This window comes from Ambystoma mexicanum, chromosome 8, assembly GCF_040938575.1.
Source record: "Ambystoma mexicanum isolate Mex_15411 chromosome 8, UKY_AmexF1_1, whole genome shotgun sequence".
Lineage (NCBI taxonomy): Eukaryota > Metazoa > Chordata > Amphibia > Caudata > Ambystomatidae > Ambystoma > Ambystoma mexicanum.
In genome coordinates, this window is record NC_090929.1 from 658,325,189 (window position 1) to 658,340,524 (window position 15,336).

Below are 15,336 nucleotides of genomic sequence, written 5' to 3' on the forward strand. Positions count from 1 at the left end.
TACAGAACATGTGAAACCACAGAAAGAAGAATTAAAGAAAAGAGTAGCTTCCTGTGCGTTAGTGCCATCACTGTATTTTACATCCTTTGAAGTTTCAAAGAAGCGCAAACTCCGCCTCAGGCACTGTCCCAGGATGGCTAGAGAAGACGATATGTCATTAGATGAACTTATGTTATGCAAGAGGATAGAGGATTATTAAGCCAAGGCATAATACAATGGCAAACTGAATGCAACGAAGTTGCGGTACGGAAGGGCGAGTTTTAGATTACATGGTATTGTGGACTAAGCATTGTTGAGATTCTCAAAGCCTAACAAAGTAATACAGAGTATGAGTTGCATTCGTAAAAACTGAGTGGATATGGTAAAACAGAAATACTCTGCTTAGTGTGCTTGAGCAAACTGCAATAGAGGAATTATAATTTGCACCCGGGGAAGGGTGTAAAGTCAATCAGGTGGCTGCAAATGTGGATGAGAACACAGTGTACCCCCTGTGTTTTCCCCGAGGACCTTCCCCTGGTGCCACCATCTTGATTGTGGGGGTGCAACAGAGAGCCCCTCCCTGTTCATTCTGACAGCATTCCCCCCTACCCCAAGACTTCCTGCACCCTTCCCCCGAGCTCCCTCATCGCTCCCACTCGCAGTGCCCAGTCCCGTCCTCAGCACCCACATTAGAAACAGCAAAGGGACTAGACGGTTATCTTGGAGGGGGACGGGTTCATGGGAGGATGGGCTCACACAATACACGTAAAGCCGGTCTCCCTTAAAAAAACAAATATCTATATACGTTTGACGGGGAAGACTTTTGGGAGCCTGCAACTGTACATGACAGACCCGGTGACAGATTGTAAAAAACAATTTTATATCAGTGTTGGCTTAGTGTACTTTTGTTCATAAGTAAACGTGGCAGCTACCAGAAGCACATCTCCTAAATAGTATGAATCTCAGTGACCCATTACATAAGAACCTCTCATTCATTTGACGTTGCATTAAAAGCGTAATACACCGAGAAACAGACATCCCAAGGAAAGTAGTCCTGAATTTCCATTTGCTTATAGGAATTTATTGAGAGCTTTCACAGAAAACGGTTACAAAGTGCGCAGCTCAGGATGGTAAACGCCCAAACATTAGCAGCAATCCGAGCAAGCGTTGGGCACAGACGCATGCAGTAGGTTATGTATACAGCACTAGAAAATCAAGTGTTCCAGTCTATTTTAACCACTTCACCCAAATGAATTTGCACAAGTAGACAGGCCTTAAACTTCTACCTGGAGAGCAATATTTAAAGTTATTGTAGGGTTCGAAATTGAGGGGAGCTGGGGGCTATTTAGCTCCTGCTTAAATCCTAGAAGAGCCTGGTTAACTTGACACCAACAGCTACTTTTGGCTCCCCAGTCCAACGTATGCCAAACAAGCACATCTAAACGAATTTAATTCCTCGGGTTTGGGGCAAGTTAGAAATAAATGTGTTCTAGCACCTTGAAGAGTCTCAGATCCTGGATAGAATTACCAATAAAGACCTCGGACCCAAATAACCGGACAGACAAAGAAATGGCAGAGTACTACTTTATTATTAGCATAAAATAGTAGGGCAATCTGGAGAACAAGCACTCACATCCAAATTTGATTATACAAAGTTTTTATACCTTGATATGCGTCATCTAGGATGTCATCCTACATGGCAAACTGTCAAACCTATTGCAGGGAGGGATGTGTTAAGGGTAATACATATATATTATGGGAGTACTAACATATTACTGGACGCCCCTTATCTGGTGGGCATGCCCTGAATCACCTCTAAATACGTACAATAGGGATTATAGCAGAAAAATGGCACTGGGTTGGTCTATGCAACATTGTATAGCATGGTGCTCGCTACATAGCCCCTCCGATTGGTTGGAATGCTTAACGTCAGACTACTCGCATTTTCCAAATTAGTCAATCATCTCTCATGAGACAGGCCCCATGCCAAGGCTTCACCTTTATAGTGGACCTCGAGGCCTGCCCTGGGACATTAAAGGGAGTGTAGGCACATATCTGTGTTTGGGCTTAATGAACAGCCCTTGTTTTCGACTTCTGAATCACATGCGAGGAGACCACAAATGTGTCCATTTCGACCTTCTATTTACGGCTATTGGATTCAATTGAGCTTGGTGTCCTTACCGTTCTTGGACTCTGCAGACTTGCTCACTCCATCTTGCATAGGTTTAATTGTCCAATACTTGGCTCTTGCAGAGGTTTTCTCTTTTACTTAATCTAAGAGAAATGGGTCTTACGTTCATGGCTTATCCTTATGACTCCCCTTTGTGGCTTGCAATTATTCCTTGAAGTAGCATCCTTGATCCCCGGCCAATAAACTCCTCTTTATTCCTCACACAAAGCTGTTTTTCCAGCCTCCTCCAACTCTGCAGCCCTGGTCTGTCTCCGAGAGTCTGGCATCCATCTTTTCATCATGGCCGCTCTAGCCACCTTATATTTTCCTTTGCAACAAGCCTCTATAGGTGGTGTCTACCTTGCATTTCTACATATATACACTTGTCAGCAGGTTCCTTCATTTTCTTTCCATATAGGATTCCTTCATATTCAATGATGTTTCTCTTCTGTTGCTTCAGTTACATCTTTATTCTTAAGTATTTTCATATCGTCTCAGTAGCTTTCCTCCATGACGTCCCTTTGTTCTCGTCAGATTTCACGTGTAGCTCTAGGATGGCTAATGCAGTGTGCAGACATCCTTCCACCCTCTCAGTGCGAGGGGACACTCGATTTGGTTGAGTGCATATCATCTCTCATACACTTGATGCAGTATTGGGATGATACCTGGGGTCCCACATAGGGTTCTTCTCCTGCTGTTCCAATATGACGTAGGCGAGGGGGGCGGGAGGCAGGGATGACATGTCAACCTGCTCCTCTACATCAACAGGACACAGTTACATGACATTTAAAGCATAAGGGGTCATATATAATGTACACAATGATAAGCTTTCATCCTATGTGGTATTTATAGTTACAGAACGCTATGTACTAGCAACTCATTCCCCAGTGATGGCTCCTGGTCACTGGTTAATGCTGGATACCCAGGAACTGCTTTTAGCTCCTGCTTATCCAATGTTCATTTCGGTCGCTTTTGGTAATCGCTTAGATCCTCAGCAGGGATATTGTGCAGTTCCAGCCCTATTTTGAAAAGCCTCTACTGCTTCATCCAACATTCTAGATATTGTATGGTTCCAAAAACATTCAACCAAATGGGGGGGGGGGGGGGCGGGGCACTGCTGAGCAGCCAGAAAATGGCTGCCTAGCTTTGGAGCTCCGTGCACTCCAGACACGAAATCCAGCATCAACGGCGTTTATCTCGTTCATGCCCTTGCGAATCCTACTACCCTGTGCAGCTGCTGGCTTGGGCTACGTCCTCCTGCAACTCCGGAGGAAATAGGACCTGTGAAACCCTAAAACTGCCGCTTGCCAGCCTGGAGGCGCGCGCTGCCTAATCATCGGCTGGGTCTGGCCGTGGCAGCACTACGCGGGAGGCCCTCGGCCCCGTCCTGTTCTGCGACTAGCCGCCTCTAGAGCCTGTGCGAGTGGCGGAGGAGTCTTCCCCCCCCCTGCATTGTTGGCGGGGGGGCCCTACGCTGGCCCAAACCAAACATAATCCGCGGCTGGCGCGGTGTGCGGGACCTTGGCGGGTAGCGCCGCCATCCATCAGCTGCCCCCTAACTGTGGAATCATTGGACTGGCCAGCAAAGTGAACCCTGACCCCCCCCCTTCTGTGGCTGCTGTGGTGGCGGGGGAGAGGGAGGGCTCCGTCGCTCAGTGTCGCTGATTGGGACCGCAGCTGCTGCGGCTGGCGCTCAGGCATTGGGGGCGGACCGAACAATATCTGCGCCGGGTGCACGGTGTGGAGACCGCGACCCGGAGTGCCACCATCCACCCACTGCTCCTCTCTCAGGACTGCCGGCCCGACCGGCTCTGTGCTCCTTTGGTGCCCCTGTGACCGCTGCCACGCCGGACATGCCATCCACCCCCCCAGATACCTGGCGGGCCGGATTACAGTCCCCCTTGATGCGGCGCAGCGGGCTGACCACCCCAACATTGTGGCCCTGAGCCCCTGCGACCTGCTGGGGGGCGGTGGATGTCCTCCTGCACCCCGGACGCCGATGGGGCCCTGAAAAGACTCAGGTACTGAATTGTGGGTGCCCCATACACTGACACCCCAGGGACCAGGGGGCACTTAACTTGACTGAATTCTGCTCCTCTCCGCTGGGCTGGCTGCACCGCGGCATCGCCATTGTCAGGGCCCACCCTAACTTCTTTCTCTTTCACGCTGGGGGCCTCACACCCTGCTGTAATGTTCTCACCACCACATTGATCGGCCTGCACTTGACAAGTTCGCATTGATTGCCAAGCACAAAACTCTCTGCTACAGCTACTAACTTACGCATCCATCATCATTACCATCGCCACTCCTAACCACACATGTAGGTCCTGCACTACCCAGAACGCGGCTCATCGTGTGACCAGTGCTCACACACTGGGGCCGCCTCCATGACCGCTTGGTCCCCGGTTAGCTGTTCCTGCAATTACACTCTCCTGCTCAGCTGAGCTGCCGCCTGGCCGCCTGTCCGCCTCATATTCGACCACCGCTTCACCCACCAAGACCACACGCCTGATGAATTGAGTCTGCAGGGAACCACTGACTAAACTGCAATGTCGAACAGGGCCCGCAGTAACAATAAGGTGGGGGCAATGGACAAATTTGCAAAGGCAACGCCTCCGTCGGAGCTGGGGCACACATCTGCTGATCAGGAAGAGACATGACTCACGCCCAGGCACGCCGACCCCAGACCTTGCCAGGTTGATGGAAACCATGGCCAAAAACATTGCCTCTTTTCATGTAAAACTGGATGACATCAATGCTAACGTTGCATCACTTAAAACTCAGATTGATCAGGCTGGCACCAGGATCACCGAGGCGGAATCCAGGATTGGAACTAATGAGGATGCCATACATACACTCCAAGACACTGTCGCTACACTTACACGCGGCATGACTACGGTCAGAGCAAAATGCGACGATTTGGAGTCCAGATCACGCTGCAACAATGTTTGAATTATCGGGGTCCCTGAAAACGCCCTCAAAGGGCGCATGGAGATGGCTGTTGAAAATGTACTCAAGGAACTACTCGATAGCCCTGACCTGTCACCCTTCTTCACGGTCGAACGCGCCCACCGGGCCCTCTCACGCAACCTAAACCTGGCGACTTTCCCAGATCCATCATCGCCAGGATCCTCAATTATCGGGATAGAGATCACATCCTCTGCCTGTCACGAGAGAAGGGTGAGCTTCGACTCGGCTCGCAGATCATACGCATCTTCCCTGACTTCTCTGTCAGAGTCCAACAGGAGCGACGTCACTTTCTGGGCGTGAAAAAGCTCTTGAGAGAGAGCAATATCCCATATGCTGTGCTGTTCCCAGCCCGACTCAAATTCACCTTCAGGCAGAAACTATACTTTTTAACGGTCCCGGATGAAGCCATAAAGTTAATCGAATGACTGAACCGGGCCCCGGCCTTCTCTATGGTTTTCATGGTCTGAACGTTGATGTCGACTGTTCCTTGACTCTGTGGGGGTTTGAAATGCTGGCTTGATGGGGCTCATGATCAGGGTAAAAGTAATTCCTCAACTATCTCCTGCATGGGGGTGGTGCTCACAATGATGGGGTTGCTGCCCACAGCTAGGTGGGGGGAGGTAGGGTTCTGGTAAATTACATTGGAAAAGGCGGGGCAGACCGGCATATCGCACTATGTTGGAGTGTCTTAAAAGTGACCAAGGACTGCATGTGCACACCACGATGGGCTGGCTGGGAGGTGCATATGAAATGCCCACTACCATAGCAATCACACTAAGAGTCGTAAAATAATGGCCTACGCCAATAGACATGGTTGCAAAATCCTGTCGCTGCAGGAACGCACTCCACAGGACGCCTAGCGGGGAGCATGGCACCATCATGGGTAACAGATACTTCACCTCCTATTCCACACAGGCCAGAGGCGTGCTGACACTCATTCACAAATCCATCAGATTCGTTCTACACAAGAGCTATATATATCCCGATGGTAGATATGCCATAATACACTGCACCATAGTAAACAGGGAGTACCTTCTTGTGAACACCTACGGACCCAACGTTGATGCCCCTGAGTTTGTGGACACTGTAGCCGCCATACTGCTGGGATACATGGGAATTCAGATCATATGGGGAGGGCACATGAATTTTATACTGGACATCAATCTGGACAGGACCGGGACTGCACACAGGCTCCTGTCCAGTGCCGCACGCAGATTACATAATTACTGCGCAGTACTCAATATCCGAGACGCCTGGAGGACATTGCACCCTCTACGGCACGAATATACTTACTATTCCTCCGCCCACGATAGTTCCTCCAGAATGGACTGATTTCTGGTGTTGAGTGTGGTGTTAGGCAGGGTGGAGGGAGCACAGATACTAACACGCACATTATCTGACCACGCCCCAATTAACCTCTCTGTGGAGCTGGGAACACCTAGACATTCAGCACATGGTGCTTCAAACTCGCAAGCCCTTAGGGACATCGTATTCAAGGCTGACATTTTAGCTGATATGGATTCCTTTTTTGAGCACAACACCCCCAAGGCCACTTCTTTCGGCGTCCGGTGGGATGCCTTCAAAGCATACATTAGGGGGGATGTCCATGTCCAGAGAAACGGGAGTGTTAAAAATGATAACAGCTGCCCTTAGTTGCTCGGAAACCCAATTACGTGCGTTGGAACATGAATGCACTTCAGCGGCTGACCCCGCTAAACTTGCTTTAATTAGCAAAGAACTCCAGACATTCAACTCACACGCCACCAGAGAGGTCCAGTATTTTAGCCATCCACAGGTTGCTCGGAAATACGGGGAAGGGGATAGACCCGGGAAAACATTAGCTACTCTAATGAGGGGGGAATGGGGTCAGACCCAGATCACCTCGATTAAGGATGACCAAGGCATCACACAGTGGTCGGACCAGCAGATACTGGATATATTCAGTGAATTATATATTACCCTATATTCCCAACTCCCTGAACACACCGAACACCATATGCGAGACTTCTTTGATAATACCCACAACGTGCGTCTCCTCCTCGACTAGAGACCAGCTGGACTCCTCGACTAGAGACCAGCTGGACTCCCCGATCATCCTGGACGAGATTGTCAGGGCCATCTCGCACCTGCCTAAAGGTAAAGCACCAGGTCCTAATGAGCTAACGGCCAAATTCTACCAGGAATACATAACCATAGTAGCCCCCAAATTAATGGATGTCTGGGATGAATCGCTCCACATGTCTGTCCTCCCCCCCCCCCCCCCCATCCCTGCGTGAAGCCGTTAGAATGTTGTTGCTCAAGCCTGGCAAACCCGACGATGAGTGTGGATCATATAGGCCCATCTCCCTCATGAACTTAGACACCAAGATCTTTGTCAAGGTGATAGCGAACCGTTTTCTCCCTATCATGACACATCCGGTCCACAAAGATCAAGCAGGCTTTATACCGGGGAGGTCCACTTCTCATAGCATCAGGCGGCTATTCAATGTGATGGCCCGGATCGACCAGGACGTGCACGCAATTGCAGTCACACTCGACGCTCAGAAAACGTTTGATATGGTGTCATGGAAGTATATGTGGCTGGTGCTGGAGACAATGGGCATTGGCCCCAACATGATTGGCTACATCAACTATTATACACCTCCCTGGTGGCTAGGGTTCGGGTTAACACTTTGACATCCACTCTGTTCACACTCTTCAGGGGAACCCAACAGGGTTGCCCATTCTCCCCGATCCTTTTCGCTCTAGCAATAGAGCCTATGGCGGATTACATCAGAGCACACCATTCCCATAAGGGGATAAGGCGAAAAGACACCCCGGAAATCATATCCCTGTATGCAAATGATGTACTCCTATACTTTAGTGACCCGGCCACCCATCTTGACCTCATACTACGCGACATCACACGCATAGGCACCCTCTCGGGATTCACAATGAATTATTCCAAATCCCAGGCCCTTACGCTTACTAGCTCTACTCAACGACCGGTTACCGAATACCCCCTCCCCTGGTCTCCTAGCAGAATCAGATATCTGCGAGTCCAGGTGTCGTTGGATAGGACCGCCTTGCTCACAGACAACTTTTGGCTGCAGTACAGATGGGCGAATCGAAAATGGCGCGATGGCATCCTCTCCCACTTTCATTTGCCGGGAGACCTCTCTCATCAAGATGGTCTTACTTCTCAAACTGTTATACATTTTCAGTAACATACCCATATTGCCCGGGGGAAATATTTCACGCACCTACATAAATAATGCGCACAGATTTTGTGGTACTCCAGTGCGGTCTGCAAGAAATGGGCCGATATAATGCTCCCATACGAGAAGGGGGGGGGCGCTTTACTGCCCCACACCCAAGATCTTATTGGACTGCGGCACAAGCCCAGTATGCCACTCACTGGTACCCCGGCACCCCGGCCCGGCCGCACGTCAAGCTGAAGATCCTTACAGCAGCTGGTGTTAACGTAATGTCCCTCATTATGCACCAACACTATGCACCGACTCCCCCATCGATCCAATTGGGACCACCATACGTGCCTGTAATCGACTGCTATACCCAATAGCGGAACCCCCCCCCCATACTATAAATGGCTCCCTGTGTGGGCCTTCCCGGGGCTGGAGCCTACAGACGACACTGCTCTGGCTCGACACTGGGGGACACTAGGCTACCAGGCACCGACAGACTTCTACCCTAATGTCAGGGTTATCGACCCACAAACATGGAAGCCAGGTCACTCCGGGTATACACTAGAGACCCTGCAATACAAAGCTCCGGGCAGCATTCCGCACTACATGGCCACTTTCCATAAGGAAACTCCCTGCCCCCCCGCCCTACACTCTGGCGATAGCATATATTGCCAACTCGGGCGGTGCCCGTGGTGTTGTTTCCTCTCTCTATTTACTAGAGGGCGCTCCAAACCAGGTGTCCAGGGCATGCGAGGAATGGGCAGAGGAACTGGGCTTTGAGATCTCTGACCAACTGTGGGGGGAAATGTGTCTGCATACCAAAAAAAGTCTCCCTCAACTTCCGCTACTGAGCCATGCAGTACAAACTACTAAAAAAGCTTTACTATACCCCTCTCGGGATTTCTAAGTTTGCCCACTCTACCACACATTCCTGTCCCCGCTGCAAGGCAGAGAAACCTGATCATTTGCATATGTTATGGACTTGCAGAGAATTGGGGAATTTTTGGGGAAGTATCCTAGAAACACTTGCCAAGGTAATTGACACTGCAATTGACCCTGACCCACTAAGTATATTGTTCGGAGTGTGGAAAACCGAAGATGTTAAACGCATGGCTAAATTTCTCAACATAAGCTGCATAGTGGCCGGAAAATGTATACTTCAAAGCTGGAAGAGCTCCTCTCTCCCGACGTTTCAGAAGTGGCTAAACTTGCTCACATGGTCTTGTAACTGAAGAAGAATACATCACTATGTGTAACGCTCACCTTTGCTCCGCAGGGGCACCTGGAAACCTCTGCTACTCTCTGGAATATGTGTGCCTGAAAAGGAACGTGCCCATAAATTACCCAAGACTGAGTTCTGGCGGGAACCCCTCACCCGATACCACCCAATACCCAATCCCTTGGGTCTCCTCACACCTGTATATACTGTTTAGGAAGCTCTCCGTCCTGTTGTCTCTCACAGGGGCGCTTGTAGAGTCGACCAGTTACTTCACTGGTTGTAGAGGGTCCGCCCAGACCTGCTGTGGCATTCAGTTCTTTTACAAGGATAGTTCCTGGTGGGTTTGATGCCTTTACCAAGTTTTACACTGCTAGAATGATCCACGTGGTTTGGAAGTCTATAGTTTTTCCAGTTCCAGAGTTCGGGTCTTAACCCCCTTGTTAAAAGAAGTGTCCAAAAGGCCCTTAGGCCGCTATAGTGTCTGCAGATAATAGGCTCACTGGTAGGCGCTTAATTGTACTTCCCAAAGCGAATTGCGTGGGAACGGGAAATCAAAGTCTGTTTACCTTCTTGCCTGAGCCTCTTTGAAGGCAGGACCGGCGGCTGCCGAAGTAGTTTCAGAGTGGAGCGGGGCCGAGTACCAAGAAGAAACAGCTGACAAGCGAGCAGTGTCTGCTGGAAGGCGTAGCCGAGTCTCGGTTGTCACCCGATGTGCAGAGGTTGGCCGCGGAGCTGAGCGGGACCAGCAGGTGAAACAGCTGATGTCAGGAAGCAGAAGAAGAGATCCGGAGAGGCGTCGCGGGAGACCGGTGCAGGTAAGAGCTGACAGACAGATTCTAGCGGCCGTGCGCGTGCTGATAATAATGCTTTCTTCTTTCTCAGGGAACGATGCCGGGAGCGTCACGCTGCTGATGCAGAACGATGCGAAGCAGGGTCCGTGGTTTGGGTGTGGCTTTTATAGGGAATCAGCCAGCCACGCCCAGGCTGCTAGTCACGCCCAGGAGACTGGCCTAGAAAGTAGTACCTATTCTAAAAGGCACATCACACCCCGGATGTACCCACCGTGAACACATTGAATCCCTTTCAGTATTAACCTATGCACACCATGAATGTCAGGTGGATAGGACAATTATGTATTCAGGTATTACTAGTGTCCCCCCAAGCCCGCCATGCCTTAACCCATCTTGCCCCTACCTGCAACCCAACCCGAGACCTCCCGTGCTTCAGGTGGTGTATTTGGCCGCTAAGATTAGGACAAGAGGGCAAGTCCCTGGAACCCAGGCCTGTGATCCTGACACTATGCTCCCTGCTCATTCCCGCCCCAAGAAAATATGAACGGCATTCAACAGCAACCTCAACAATAAAGAGGCGGGAACATCCTAGAGTGGCTCATCTCCGGCCCCATTGGGAAATACCTGATCGCCATGGAACACTGTGCTTTATTAATTCCCCACGTGTCGTGCCTTTGCAGTTACTGAAATACTGTTCATGTATATATTATTGCACTGTTCACTTTAACATGTGTATTTGTTGTAAACCTATGCCAACAAAAAAAAGTTAAAAAAAATAAATAAAAAAACATTCAACCAACAATATTTCCTAGAAAGCCCCATCATTGGCCCCGAAATGGTTTAGAAGAGCACAGCAGTGGCTTACCCTGTGTTTTATTACTTAAAGCTTGCAGTGTGTTTTTCCAACAGTTATCGTTTTAAGATATAACTTTCTTTGATCTGGCATCTTAGAAGGTAATGCCAGTGTGGCCTACTGTGAGTGACATTGCCCTGAATCAACCCGCGTTTGGTATTTAACATTAAGAATTTGAAGCAAACTGATGGAGCATGCGGTCTAAATTGCCCTATTAAAAAATCTATTTATTAATGGAAGACACGATTACCAATCTCAATATTAAGTGGAAAATTCAAGGTCATTCTGATGGGGTTAGAGGGGTGGGGCAAGGAACGCACAACTGGGAATTCTAGTTGTTAAGGCTTCAGGAAAAGGCACCCTTCCTAAGCTAGAGGAGGGCTGCAACTCCTCTTCCTCGGATAAAAATCGATTCATATAATATACTTAGCAGGCAAACATGTGACAGAATTTGAAAATGGACAGTACAGATCTTTCACACAATTCAGGAGAGAGAACAGCAGCTAATAGACATTTTGGAAGCATCTTTTCTATTACGTTCTTAAGATTTGCTAAGATTAACATTAAAATTTGTTGCGTTTCCCTGGGCCAAAACACTGAAGCACATAAAACGTTCTCTACCAATAGTGGATGCAAGATCCTTGATGAAAGGATGAGCAGATGTGCCCATGTCAGACAATCTGCCCCAAGTTTGTCAACCCCTGGGTTCCCTGCTTCTTCCAGCGCTGCCAACGCTTGCACCGCTAGCTTCCGTTTTGCACCACAGCATGTCCCCTCCCTGCATTTACACACCACATGCTGCAGGCTCCCGCTGCCCCACCACAACTTCATGGATTGTTGAAGTTTGCAGGGGTCCATTTTACTTCCAATTTGCAAACATTGATTTGCTAAAAACGAAACCCCCTCCCTCGGTGGTAATGGCTTCCGGGTCGTCGTTTATTAACTTGGGCCAGTGGCTGCTACCAACAGTGGAATTACTGCTTAAATTTTCATTGTTTAGGTCTAAAAGTGCTCATGTAACACTCATGTAAGTGCTCATTTCTATTTTGAATATAAAAAAATGTTCACAATTAATATACCAGTTGTACACAAAAAGAAAAAACGACTAAGAGAGCTTACAAAATGTTTGCTCTTAATTACATACATTACCCCAAATTTGATATGCTTCATGTTACTTGCACTTCTTCAGACACCCCATTTAAAGCATATAACCTGCTGAGCTTTCTTCGAGCTTCCCTGTGAATTACAGCGTCTTAACAAATGACTAATTTACTTCATTGTTTATGTTCGTCATTTTTGCATTTTACTGCGTTATGCAGATTTTATATTTTCTTTATATAGCGAGTATAACATTGCAAAGTACGTATTTTGGAATCTATAAGCCAAATAAACTTTTCTAATACTGCTGCCTTAGGCCTGACAGCTGGTACCGACACTGCCCAGCCCATCAAACAAAGGGGTGATGGCTTCAGTCATGTTCTGACGCCACAATGAAAGGAGTCAATATCTGAATGTTCAAAGCACAGATTACTCAGAGGAAAACATGTAACAGCCCCTTCAGACTAAGGAGTGTTGATGAAAAACAAACCTAACTATGCCCTGCCCCAAACACACTCACCCTGCCATAGGAGTGTAATGTTTCTGCCATCCTCGACATTTTTGTATGTTCACTTTCCCTATTCTTGTGAGATTTTATAGAGAATCATGGTTGTCAAGCGGAATACCCTTTAAGGCTGACAGGATTGTTATAAATGTCACTATTCTTGAACATATGACAAAAGGTCAAAAATCCCTGTACTTGGACCATGTCCGTAAACGCAGCTCTCGACACAGGAGGGACATGGACTGGTGCAGAGCCCAAGCAGATTTCCAAAGCCACCTTCCCTCGTCTTGGTCCAGAAATGAAAGACCCGCACATAGTCCTATGTCTTCAACATAAGCCATTGTAAGAGGTGGCGTCCCCTAGTAGGCTTGTATCAAGGAAAACATGGACAATCTTGAGACTCCACAGATCGGAGTTCATGAAGAAACTTGAAACAATATTTACTGTGCAATAATGCAATACAGAAAATATAAAAGAAGTTCAGTACAGATAATATAAATCTTGCAAGCACAATGTAGCATGGTAACCATAAACTAAACATGTGGACTTTGAAACTGTCAATTTGTTATCTATATCCCAACACCAATCCCCTACCACCCCATGCAGTTTATCCCCTTACAATGGAAATGAAATGGGCTGGAAACTCTAAAAAGTGCTATTTAAAAAATGGAAACAAAACTACACCCCAATTAATGAAAGCAGGATATTAAAATAGTAGGTTTACCAAATGATTGCTGAGGGGCAGACTGGCATTAGAGGAAAGGAGGTTTGAGCCTGTAAATTCAGACATACAGGGAGGGCATTAAATGCCACCCAGATGTCAACATTGTTCAAATACTCTATGAACATATCACAAACTGTGCAATTAATACTAGACCATTCTATTTAGTCCAGACAAATGCCAATTGGCTATCAGTAAGGCAGTGTAATTTTGATACTATGGATTTTGCCCCAAAAAGATAAAGGCTTACTCCACCATTTACAATCAGCTTCACACTCAACCAAACACCAGTTTAACATGTCTTTTATAAAAACATTAGTATTTGTAGCAGCTAATTCTAGGGGTACCCAAATCCCTTTACCATCAACTTAATATCCAGTCCCCTAAAAAAGAAATAAGGGCTTCATGGTCTACAGGACAGGACACATTTCGGGAAACTTCCCATATGTACCTATAAGAAATTACCTAAAATGTTTCATAGATTGAAAAGAGCAACAGACTAGGTTACCAGGGGACACCAAAACCAGCAGGTCACCTGACTACAGGAAGACTTTAGGAGGTATACCCACAATACTTCAAACCAACATTGTCTGCATGTGCACAAATTGCAATTTTGCATATTATTTCTTTTCCTCTCGTTAGTTCTTCTGACACGCTAGTAGGTTCTCCAAGTAAGCTTTCAGTTACTTATTAAGATGGTAAAGAGAGAACCACTGGGTCCAATCACCCAGGCAGCACACCAACATTCTCACAGCTCATCGTTCACATGCATAGCAAGCACTTCATAACACATCCCTCTCTTTCTACCAAAGACACCACATACATGTAAAGCACATCACAACACCTCTTTCTCTCTATACACACACTCTCAAAGCCACAAAAGGAAACACGAGGGAACACACTAACTATGCATCTTTTTAACGAGAGATGCAACGTGTAGAAGTCTGTAGAGAGTCCCCACAACCTACTTCACATCCGTATGCGGAGGGCGTCCCCCTCTCTACATTTGCTGACTTCCATGCAGCACTCTTCAAACATCTCTGGATGTGCCTACATCCTTAGCATGGTACGGAATACATTACTTACTTCACTTCTAAGGCGGAAGGCGCGACCCTCCAGTCCCTGTGGAACACCCACATATCCACTGGGACACATACCCCAACTTCACTCACAGAAGGCGTTACCTTCCAACATTGAGGGACACCATACACTCGCACATGGAAGGAGCTACCCTCACTCTGTGGGACACCATACCCTCACTTCACCCACGGAAGGCGCTACCCTCCAACTCTGCGGCCCATCATTCCCACTCATCCATTCATGCCATCTCCAACTTAAGCCATCTTGTCAACTTCTAGTAATAATAGGGTCCTATTTTAAACAACTTCATATCTATATAACCATTAACATATTTTATCTGCTAAAAGTCCATGCTGATTAGCATCAGCTTCTAAACCTGCAAAGTCCAAAAATGCACGATCCAAACGTGCATTTGTCCACCAATCTAACCTGCAAATTCCTCAAAAGGTTAAATTCGATCCCTACTCAGGCACACCTCTCCCCCACTTCAGGCACACTTAACGCCCTTCCCTTGCCTCTTAACAGCAATAACTTTTAGTGGCTAAATGTCCCTGTGTACTCTGTTCTTCTGACCCGCAAATCCTCAAAGGTTTATTCTGACATGCACCTAATCGAAGTTGTGGTTTACTCCTCATGTGCACTGAGCACCAATCCACATAACCACACATCAGCATACAACAATCCATGCTATTTTCAAAACTTTAATACAATTCCAGTATCTCATAAAACTTGTGAAGCATTTGAGTACTGCTTCATTGCTCACTA

General features: G+C 47.6%; 1 protein-coding gene across 2 annotated transcripts in view; it reads right to left on the bottom strand.

Annotated features, from left to right (window-relative positions):
- Positions 1–15,336, bottom strand: part of CAMTA1 (calmodulin binding transcription activator 1) — a 3,643,069-nt gene that overhangs the window by 3,592,538 nt on the left and 35,195 nt on the right. The gene's annotated exons all lie outside the window — the stretch shown is intronic.